Consider the following 11,445-nt stretch of genomic DNA (forward strand, 5'->3'; position numbering starts at 1 on the left):
ATGCGTGAGGTAGAAATCAATAATGATTACTATAAGGAGGCGACAGAGATTGCACGAGTTTTATGTCTTACAGAATAACATGCCAGTGCCAGTGTTCCAAACCATGGTACAATGGGAAGGTAAAGACATAAACTCGACTATGAGAAGGGGGCCACTACAGTGTTTTGGTTGTGGTGGACCTCATCGAATAGTAGACTGTCCTAATAAGTTGTGGTTCATCATGCGGGCCAAGCTTAGCCAATGGCAACACATCCTAAATGACATGCCAACACTTGTGTTAAGTGTGGGGTTGATCATTTGATCAAAGACTGTCCCTATCATGCCAGTGGTTCTACTTCCACTTCTAACCATACCACTGTCAGGACCTTAAGTGTGTAACCTGGGAATATCATGCCACTAAATGTCCTGACACGAGCACAAGCAAAAAAAAGTGGACAAAGGGAAAAACCCTGATGGTGTTACAACCTCTAAAATTAGGAGAAGGAGAAGAATGAAAAAAGTGGGCAAGGGTTACACCATGGTCACAATCCAGGATGGATTCGAAGAAAATACCACATTGACACTGGATCCACCAAATCAAAGGAAGGGAGAGACCAAGCATCGAAACTAAACAAGCATACCCAAGAAACACAAAGAGAGAGACCAGCAACCCCTAAGGGGATTGGCGAATATCCAAATGCTCAAGAAGAGATGAGGAAGCTTGAAGAAGCTAAGGCCCTGGTTGAGGAGTGCCAAACAAATTCACGAAGCCAAATTGAGGGCTAACAGGGCTAGGGATACAATGTATCCAAAAAATGAGCTAATAAAGGAAAGGAAATTGGATGTGCATACTCCAATTCTAGAAGAGTCTGAGGGAGGGACTCACAGTGAATTCATGGGGGGGCAAGAATGTTTGAGGAAGCAAAGCAAGACTTGTCCTCGCATTCATTCCCTAGGGGTGAGTATGCACGATGAACAAATGGAAGGAGCCTTCACTTGCCAGGGAACCAAGAGACATAGGCAGTCTGGTAGCCATACTGTCCACCATACCATTAAAATGCCACTGGGACCATTATTACACAATACTCCGGCATTGTGGGCAGACATAAAGGATTGGGTAGACATAAAGGATTGGGTAGAGGAAGATTAAACCCAATGTCCCACTGCAGAGAGGAGACCTAGTCACCTCTAGCAGAGAAAGACCTAGCGCATGCTAAGGTGAGAACTCCCAAATTTGTCAAAATACATGTCAATCAACTGGGTTGGTATTATGAGAGTGATGACACAAATGCTACAATTCAAATCCATCATAATAACGGCGGGTACCAAGCACTGGCTATCTTGGATGGAGGAGCTAGGGTGAGCATCATTACGAAACGATGTTGGGACAACTGGGTAAACCTGATTTGGAAAGAGCAGATCTAATTGTTAAAATGGTAGACGGAACATCTACAAGACCTATGGGGCTATTGAAAAATGTAAGACTTAAGCTCTTTTCGTTTTGCTACCATCATACATTTGTTGTAATGGACTTTTTACGCCAACCGAATTCATATGACATCATCTTAGGCATACCTTTCATATGGGGGAGACCAAATTGGTGCATGATTGGGCATTAGATCACATGTATGTTCGAAAGGTTTCAAAGATTCTAAAGATTGATCCACAAACGTGGAAGGCACACGCAATGGAAGGACAATTGTTTGGTAATGATTTGGTCACCACCAAACGAATTACATTCCTACAAGTCTGCCAACCAATGGTAGAGAATTCAAGGGAATAGGAAGAGGCTGCAATGTATACATCGCTTCTACCTCTAGATTTCAGTAAAAAATGGATACATGTGCTTGCACTATAGATGTGTTGCAGCCCAGAGGAACCCAATACGTTAAATCAGGGAATGTTCCTACCACTTCATTGTGCATGGTAAATGTGCAACCAAGAGAAGAGGATACTGAGGATGAAGCCTCCAGCACATAAGGGTTTGGATCTCAAGGTTGTACCAGTACCCAACGCCTCAAAAAATGGCAAAAACAGAAGAGGTATATCGCTCGAGGAAATGCCCTGTTAATGAAGTAAACCCACGAACGCCTAGTGGGGCTGAGATATCTCAAAGCCACTAAGGTGCACCAGGAGTTTTCTAAGAATTGGGGTGAAGAGCTGAGTAAGATATCCTCAGAAGGAAAACGAGAGGAGGAAGTTATACCTCGAGTCGTCAGAAACACCTAAACTCACGAAAGCAAGGCATAAAAAATGAAACAAGGCTCGGGATGAAGGCGAATGCGAGGCTAAGAGGGCATTGGCTCAGACAAAAAAAGAGGATGAAGATAAACCAAACCTACTCTTAGTGCCGAACCATTTCAAAACATACACAATTGACGAACAAAAAGTGGTCCAATTGACGGTTGAAAGAGTAAAGGAAGATGGTCTATCCACATCATACGATGGTCCACAACCGAGGTTAAGGAAATTGATATTGCAGAGCCAAGGGAGGAAACCAAACCTGTCTTTATTGCTAAGGACTTAATTGAAGGTGAGGAAGAAGAACTCATAGCTCTCCTTGAGGAATTTAAGGATTGCTTTGCCTAGAAATATACATAGATGAAGGGTGTACCACCCGAAGTGGTATAACACATGATTCTGATCATGGAAGGATCAAGGCCATCCAGGCAGAAGTTATACCAGATGAATCCAAAATATGCAACGATTGTAAAGGAGGAAATTGACAAACTCATCGTGCGGATTTCATCTATGAGATCAAGCACACAGATTGTCTCTCACAAAGCGAAGAAGAATGGGAAATTGAGAGTCTGTGTTGATCTCAAAAAGGTCAATGGAGCCACTAGGAAAGACCACTAATCACACTTGCATATACCAAACATGTGTTGGAAACGAGTAGCAGGTGAAGAAGCTTACAGCTTCTTAGACAAGTTTTCAGGCTACAATCAAGTGTACATAGCACTAGAAGACCAGCACAAAATAGCCTTCAATACAATGTGGGGAACATTTGCTTATAAGGTATGCCTTTTGGCCTCACCAATGCCCCAGCAACCTTCCAACAACAGTTGATGAAGATGACCTCCTAGATGCTTGTCTATTCACATTGGACATGGTGCCTGAGTGGAGTGAGGAGATATCTGACTATCTAGCTCATGGTTTTTCGCACAAGAACGATCCTTGACAAGGATAAAATGTGTTGGCTTATTAAGCTAGCCACACCTTATAAATTAATTGTTAGAGAATTATATAAGCTAGGCAAGGATGATATCCTAAGAAGGTGTGTGCGAGAAGATGAATTTGTCACAATACTAGAAGAAGCACACGTAGGAATAGCCGGAGGACACTTCGTTGGAGAAGTTATAGCTTGCAAAGTGCTTCAAGAGGGACTGTGGTGGCCTACGTTATTCGAGGAAGTCATAGAGTTTGTGAAAAGATGCGAGGAGTGTTAAAGATTTGTTATTCCACAACAGAGAGAGAGGATGCCCTGTGATTGTAAGACAACCCTTTGAGAAGTGGGGAATTGACTTTATTGGACCCATTATTCTAGCAATGCATCCATCACAAGCCCAATATGTAATTGTGGCCACAGATTATTTCACAAAGTGGGCAGAGGCAAGAGCCTTTAAGCGAGCTGATGCACGAATCACAACCAAGTTCTTATATGAATAGATTATTTTTAGATTTGGCTGCCTACTTGAATTAGTCAGTGTGACCGGGGTTCGTATTTCATTAATGAGGTGATTGAACACTCACTGGCTAGATTCCTTGTAGTCCATTGAAAGTTATCACCTTATTATCCACAAGCAAATGGTTAAGCAGAGAGCACAAACAAGATTTTATGTGCCATCTTGACTAAAACATTAGAAGCTAGTCGCACGGATTGGGAACATAAGCTGACTGTAGCTCTATGGGCGTATCGCACATCATATAAGGTGGCAAGATGGGATATACTCCCTTTTGTCTAGCTTATGGCATTGATGCGGTAATGCCTATGGAGGAGTACTCTGTTCCAAGCCTACGAATTGGAGTACAAGAGAGGCTTACCAAAAATGCATTGGCCGAGAGATTGATTGATTTAGAAAAACTTGATGAAACCCGGTTAATTGCATCACATGGGCTTATGGTTGAGAAATTGTGGAGAAAGCGTTGGTTTGACCATAACCTAAAAAAACAAAAGGAACTAAAAACGGGAGACCTCGTCCTCATGTATGGTGTCGGAAGCGCACCAAGAAAAAGAAACTCAAATATAGAGGGTTAGGATCTTTTAGAGTGTCCGAAATCATCCCTCAAGGGTCGGTCCAAATTGAAACCATCGAGGGAGTAAAAATGGAAGGATACATCAATGGGAGTAAACTTAAGAAGTATTAGGGATCACTAACCCAGGAGATGCTCACACACGAGCATCCACTGAAACAAAAGAAAGAGCTAGCTAAAGAAAAAATCAAACAAGCTCAAGAAGAAGCCAAGGCAAAATAGAGAATCCAGGGGAAAATATTGCATGTGAACATGGCTTCACTCACCCTTCTTGATGAGGATGACTTGGACATTGAGTCGGCAAGTGTGTGTAAAATACTCTACAAAAGAGAGTCACGTCAAGAGCATTGCACTAATTGATATGGGATCAAGTCATAACTTGATCTCTTATGAAACATGGGTAGCTATAGACAAACCTCAACTCAAAGCACAAATGCACAAGTCCAAAGTGTGCATTTATCAACTAAAAAAGCCGTGGGATTTTTAAACATTAATATTTCTATCAGAAATAATCCCTTGGTGGGAAAGATGTTTGTCATGCCTGCAGGATCCATGGAAGAAGAGATAATTCTTGGACGATCCTAGATTTGCACCAGTAATTGTCATATCCTATGGGAAGAGAGAATAACACAACTCAATATGATGGCAAGGATACCATCACTGTGCCATTATGGAGCCCCTTAAACAAAGGAAAATAGGAAATAATAGGTCTCATGGAACCACCGACGCCATAGAAAGCAGCGGTCATACCAGAGAAAGCGTCCACGTCACAACCTCATCTCCATACAAGAAAACCGCAAAAACAGTAGCAAAAGTGTCCAATACATCAACAGTGGGTTCCCAAAGCCCAACTCCAAGCACAAGGATACTATGATACGAAAAAGGTCTCATGGGGATTAAAGCAAAAAAGTAAGGCTACAAGTATGAAATCAAGAAAGCTAACCAACGACAAAAAGCACTATTCCAAGAAGACCCGGCAATACTGGAAGTATTCAAAAGCAATGGGTTTGAAAGAATTTACTAGCTGCACAAGGTTATTATCAAGGCAATACACAGCAGTATGGGTACCCAAGTTCAACCCAAGACCCAATACAGCATGCGTCCTTCAGGAGAATTGAAAAGGACCATAACCACAAATAGGACCAATTCCCAGTTAAATCAAGTGATAAGAAGGCAAAAAAATTTGTTTGGAGAAAGAATCCTGTTCATCCAGTTGAACAAAAAGGTGCGACATTGCTAATGTCATCCACCAAGGATGAAAAACCAAAAAAAGTTGTGGAGAAGGGGAAGGAAGACGTGCACTCACATGCACAAGAAACAAAACAGGTTCCGTAGGATTCAGTGGATGCACTCTTCAATTAAATGGAGGGAAAATCAAAAGCTCCCACTCTAAATTAAAGCGGTTGAAACAACAAATTCCATCAAGTTCCAAGGTACCACATTGGTTTTTGTGGCAATAAACAGAGAAGAATTACAAGAGGTATCCATTCCCTAGCAAATAGATACGAGGTAAAAGAATATGATCTTCATGCCGTGAAACATGTCCATTCATTTCATGTGTATTCAATCCTTCTCTAAATGCATATCATGTGGCTTTGAGTGTTTGAGCATATAGGCAACCCTAAGGTATCAAAACTTGCATGCATAAGGAGGTAAATAGTTTCACGCCATGAACCAGTCCGGAGTACTTCACACCGTGAAATGCGTAGAAACGGTTCATGTCATGAACCACCTTAGCCTTTCACGCCGTGAAACATTTAAAAATGGTTCATGTCGTGAACCACCTTACAAAGTGAGAGTGAGAGTGAGAGTGAGAGTGAGAGTGAGAGGGAGAGTGTTCTCTAGTACATGTGTCTCTTTCATGCATGCATGTGTATGAGGGAGTAAGAGGTTGGTTGCCTTGCATACGTGGTGTGAGCGGTTTTTGCGGGCGACGGTGATAGTGTGGGGGTGGTGTTCTGAGGAGTGTAGCTTTCAAAGTGAGCTTGGGGAGCCTCAAGGTACACGAGCTCAAAGCACTGGTAACTACCCAATGATTGTTGTGTCTATTGCTTCTCCCATTGGTGTTCGTGTGGAGTTCCTTCTTAGGAGGTACGGTAGCCCATAACAGATATTACATTAGGGAGAAGAGGCTCTAAAAAAAGTGGAGGAATCAAGATTTCCTCCCCATCCCCAACAATGCCAAAAATGTTATGGCCCACTTTAGCTCTCTCCAAAAATCCCTCATTCATAGCCATCTAAAACTCCTAAGTTTACTATCAATTAGATGTGGCCTTTATTCTAAATAAAGATTATAACTTTTATAGAACCTTTTCATGTATGGCAGAGAGCATCTAGTTAAACCAAAATGGGGGTAATAATATCTACCCACCCATGCACTCCGACAAGAAGCTTTGATATCATGCACATAAAAGGGGTGCAGTAAAGATAGATCTCAATATCTACAAGACAAGATATACAAGCTAGGGGCCACCCTGCTAGACTATATATAGTCGCCTAATGGAAGCAATGCATATATAGTCGCCTAGTGGTAAGAATATACTAGTCGTCTATGCTGGCTATTGTTATTGACCAACAAATCACGATCGACCACCGACCATAACTCGGATTGGGTACATGGGTACATGAACCAAAAACCCAAGGATAAGGTATCCCAAGAATATATCCTTCTACTGTAGAGTGTGATCCGTTGACTCTCACTTACATGCATCCTACTTGACATGATGCCAAGTCTACATGAGCTACCTCCTAACCATCAGCACTCAATAGGCGGCGGCCCACACATGGCCAATATCTAGTGTCTAAACAGTGGGGACTAGTGGGCACCTAGGTAGCAAAATGTCCACTCCTTATAACGTAGAGCAACATGTGACTTATATAGTGTAAGTGATAAGGGTGAAGAATTGATTTCTAAAATAACAGCCCCCCTCTCAATGTCCACTACCTCTTCATAGTTCAATGCCAATTCGTTGATAAAGATGCTGCTCTAATAGATCTCTCCCAAGAGCCTTTGTGAAGATATCCACGTAGCTTGACCTCTTCATCTAGGATCAGCTCACATACAAAGTGATACTATATTTCAATGTGCTTTATATGAGCATGGAACACCACTTCTTTGCCATACAACTTTGATTATCACACAACTTAGTTGGCTCGTGAGCCACACATGTCCCCCCTCTCAACTAAATTGCTTCATGTGAGCATAGCATGCCTCCTTATACTTAGCCTCTTTAGAAGAAAGTGCCACTATAAGTTGCTCAATAACCAAAAATTGACTTCACGCTAATAGAGTCTCCTACCCAATCTCAATACCCAATCAAAGATTTGTCCCTAGAGTAGGTAATACCATACCTAAGTGTATGTACCCAAGTGAACCTTTTTTAAGTGTATTTCAACACCCACATCCTTGCCTTCTGAGGGTAATTTGAGAAGTTTCTCAATACAATAACTACAAAGTTGATGTTGACCATGTATTGTGCACTCAAAGTGGAAGGAGAATCTTGCTCATCTTGACTAGTCTTTGAGAGATTGTTCTCATTGAACCCATTCAAATGCCTATTTAGGTGAAACATGGAGTCATCCTTAGATACATCATTTCCAAGAATGGCATTTCCACAAGCTTGATCTTGCAAGTTGAACTTGAAAATTGGAATTTATGTATTTGATTGATAAAAGCATTTGCTATTGCTACATGAAATTGGAAAGCTAATGAGAAGTTGATTTACATGTTGCTACAAGAGGGGGTTGATTTAGAACTTATAAAACTTTGCCATATAGTTTTTGAGCTTCTACTTGATGCCTAATGTAATTATATGTATATGTATGGATAAAATAAGCATGTGGGGGTGCAATGTGTGGACATGTACACGGTTTGAGAATGGTTTCCAAAATACTTTTGCATTGAACAACTGAATGTACAAGTGGTGTTGACATTACATTGATGAGATTTGTGCATATACATGTTACGGAAGTACCGTATGCAAAATTTCTTAAAAGAAAAATGCTATTGGAGCTTGGTGACATGTGATGAGTAAGAGCCATGGCTTTCTTATAGAAAATCCAACATAGGCACAACTTCAAGCTTGTGAAAAGTGATGAGGAAGAGCCATGACTTTCCCATAGCAAATCCAACACAGGCACAACTTCAAGCACATAGAACATGGTCAAAAAGAGCATATAAAGTGCTTCATTACTTCTCTATATGTGAGATACATTCTATGCTATGTCATATACATGATGCGAATAATCCCGAGGATGTATGGGATACTTTGGTGAAAGTGAAAAATATTCAAAAAGATAAAGACAAACTCATTGAGTGTAATCTCCCTCCTAACACGCGTAGCTCCACTCTAAAAGTAGCCATTAGATCCATAAATAACATCTTTTTCAAATTTGGACCTTCTTTACAATAAATAACCTTTGTCCAATGTTCTAAGTATCAACAAAATAATAGCCTTTGTCCAACAATTATGTGTGTGTGCCTAGCCAAAATAAATCAATTTGTGCACACACGCACATTATAATAATGTCGAGCTATACAAATAGCATATAAATTAAATACTCAAATGTCGTCACACAGTCACAAATTATTATATTAAACATTCAAATTCCAATCTTCATAACACTGCTCAAACTGCCATCTATGTGACACCTCAATCGGTGCCCTCACATTATGCAACACCTTTGTCAATACCTTCGCACAGCTCATAACCTAAAGATCGTAGTCGTAATCCACATCAGTTAACCAATCAATTGAAGTCACATCAATCAATCACAACGAGATCATGAGAAATAGGCAGAAACAATAAAAATACAATAGCAAATAACCAAAATGTCAACATAAACACATGGAACTCCACCCATGCATGGAAATCCATCTACCACTGATCTTGTACCAAAATAATATTTTTGCCAATTGGCACAATTCCCATGGGCGTCCCCATCAAGAACTAAGAAGATAATGTCCCAAATAAACACATGGATGGACAACTCGTAACATGTTTGTCATTAGGCTACATGTGATTGTGTTACTTGTGATTGTGTATATTGGAAAGGTGATAATGCATCTATATCATCCAACAATTGGTCCATGCAAGCACTGAATATCACGTTAGGCAATTAATAATGCTAGCCATTGTAGTCATTTTCGTCACTCCACAGCCTTCCTCATTCTACATTGATTAATCCTTGGAAAGAAAAAAGGGGTCTTTGGTTCAACCTTGCATATGCCTACAAACCTCATGCACATAAGGGAGCCACAATCCATATAGATTTCAACCCCTCTCTAAGCAAATAATGATACCAACCTCGAATCTCATAGTATGTTGAACAATGGAGTAAAGCAAGTTTCTCTTATCTCCACCTTATGTGTACTAGATGCCATATGTATCCGAGGATCTCTACACTAGTTATATCCATCTCTCCACCCATCTGTACATGTAGTCTATGCAATGAAATATAGTGCTCCTTTATAGAAATTATCAATGCATATAATCTACTAAACATGGCATCTCAATAAGCCCCTTCTATGTCATCGTGGTATAGACTTATGCCATGATCTACTAATCATGGCATCTCAATAAGCCCCTTCTCTCATCATGAGAAAGTGGATCCTATATGGACTTATTCTCCATGTCCTATAGATGTAAAGATGAAAGTGTTATCTCTAATAACTGCTTATGTTTGGGCCATATGGCTTTTTGTAATTGTGTATTGGAAAGATAGTAGTGCATCTATATTATCCATCATGTGGTGCATACCGATAGTGTTGCCCAAGAAAAGCTAATTGCATAGAGGAAAATAAAGCTCACCATGTTAGGCTTTTCATCACTCCAAAGGTCTCTCATGCCATAAATCCTTTGTATGGTCTATGAGACCATAAAAGTACATCATTTATATAGTCCATGATAAGCTATGCCTAGAGCCACTTCTAACAAAGCCACATGAGAGGATGCTAGAAAAGACCTGTGAAGTTCTTATCATATGCTTGCATCAAGCATACATATGTCCAAGAAAAGAAAAAATAACAAAGCCTGCAACACTCCATATGGTTGATGCCCCCTTTGGATTCTTTTGATCTCTAAGGCTTACATATCCATAAATCCTAGGGCTACAAGATATCTTTGATATGTCTCAAGACAAGAACAAACTTCAAACAAACTAAGTTATGACCAAGTGGCATTATGGGCTTGTGTAATCTATCTCCCACTATGTGGTGGATCTCTAGAAGAAAAGAAATGTTTGTTTTCTGCCATCACATTGTTACTACGCTTTCATAAGTCACTCTCCATGCATACAAACCTCAGGCAAGTAGATAGCTACATTTGAGTCCTTATACCCAATGACTTTTGTAGAGGAGTGCCGCTTTCTTTGAAGAGCAAATGAGTGCCCTCAAATCTCATAGTATGTTGGACAATAGACTATAGAATGTACCTCCTATAGGCTACATACCATACATATATGAAATGTGCACTTTTGAAAACTTTAATGTTCATATTTCTCTCCCTCCCTCTATACACACACACACACACACGCACACAAACATACGCACACAGACATATGTATTTGTGTAAGTGTGCGCACATATACATACACAAGCAAGAAGCTTTAAGGATCATTAGCTCTCACAACGCAAGACAAGAAAAGCATAAGGGAAGCCCTAAGGTTAGTATATTCTTCAAACCCAAAAACAACAAAAAGCAATCTTGAGTACATTCAACTTGTGAGCTCTTCGGACCCTTACCAACAAAGGCACAAAGGGTAGAACTCATGGTAGATTCAACACCCAAACAGGCCTTAGTGACTATTCACGATGGGTTGCTGTCATAAGAAATATTCGTTTCCTTCACATGCACACAATCTTAGTGCTTCTAATTTCAAGGGAGAAAATTAAGCCACTTTGGCTCTATATTGCAGATGACTTTAGCAATCCATCAACTGATCACTACGTTATGATTGAAATATTTACAACCCTTAGCAAACCTACCATAGCAAGGAACTTTTCCCAATGAATCATAACAAGACTACCCAAAGAAGCTGTTCCGGTTTTTTCATTCAACTAGACTGAATGAAACACATCGTTACCTCACTTGTGGGAGAGAGAGAGAGAGTTATATTAATTCCATATGAAAGATCCAAAAGTTCTGAGGCCAAAAAGTGTACAATGATGTCCATGGAATCTCATCATGATGGAAAAAAAACTAGCAACAAAAT

This window comes from Cibotium barometz, chromosome 47 (genome assembly GCF_041138505.1).
Source record: "Cibotium barometz isolate CiBa-2024 chromosome 47, ASM4113850v1, whole genome shotgun sequence".
Taxonomy (NCBI): domain Eukaryota; kingdom Viridiplantae; phylum Streptophyta; class Polypodiopsida; order Cyatheales; family Cibotiaceae; genus Cibotium; species Cibotium barometz.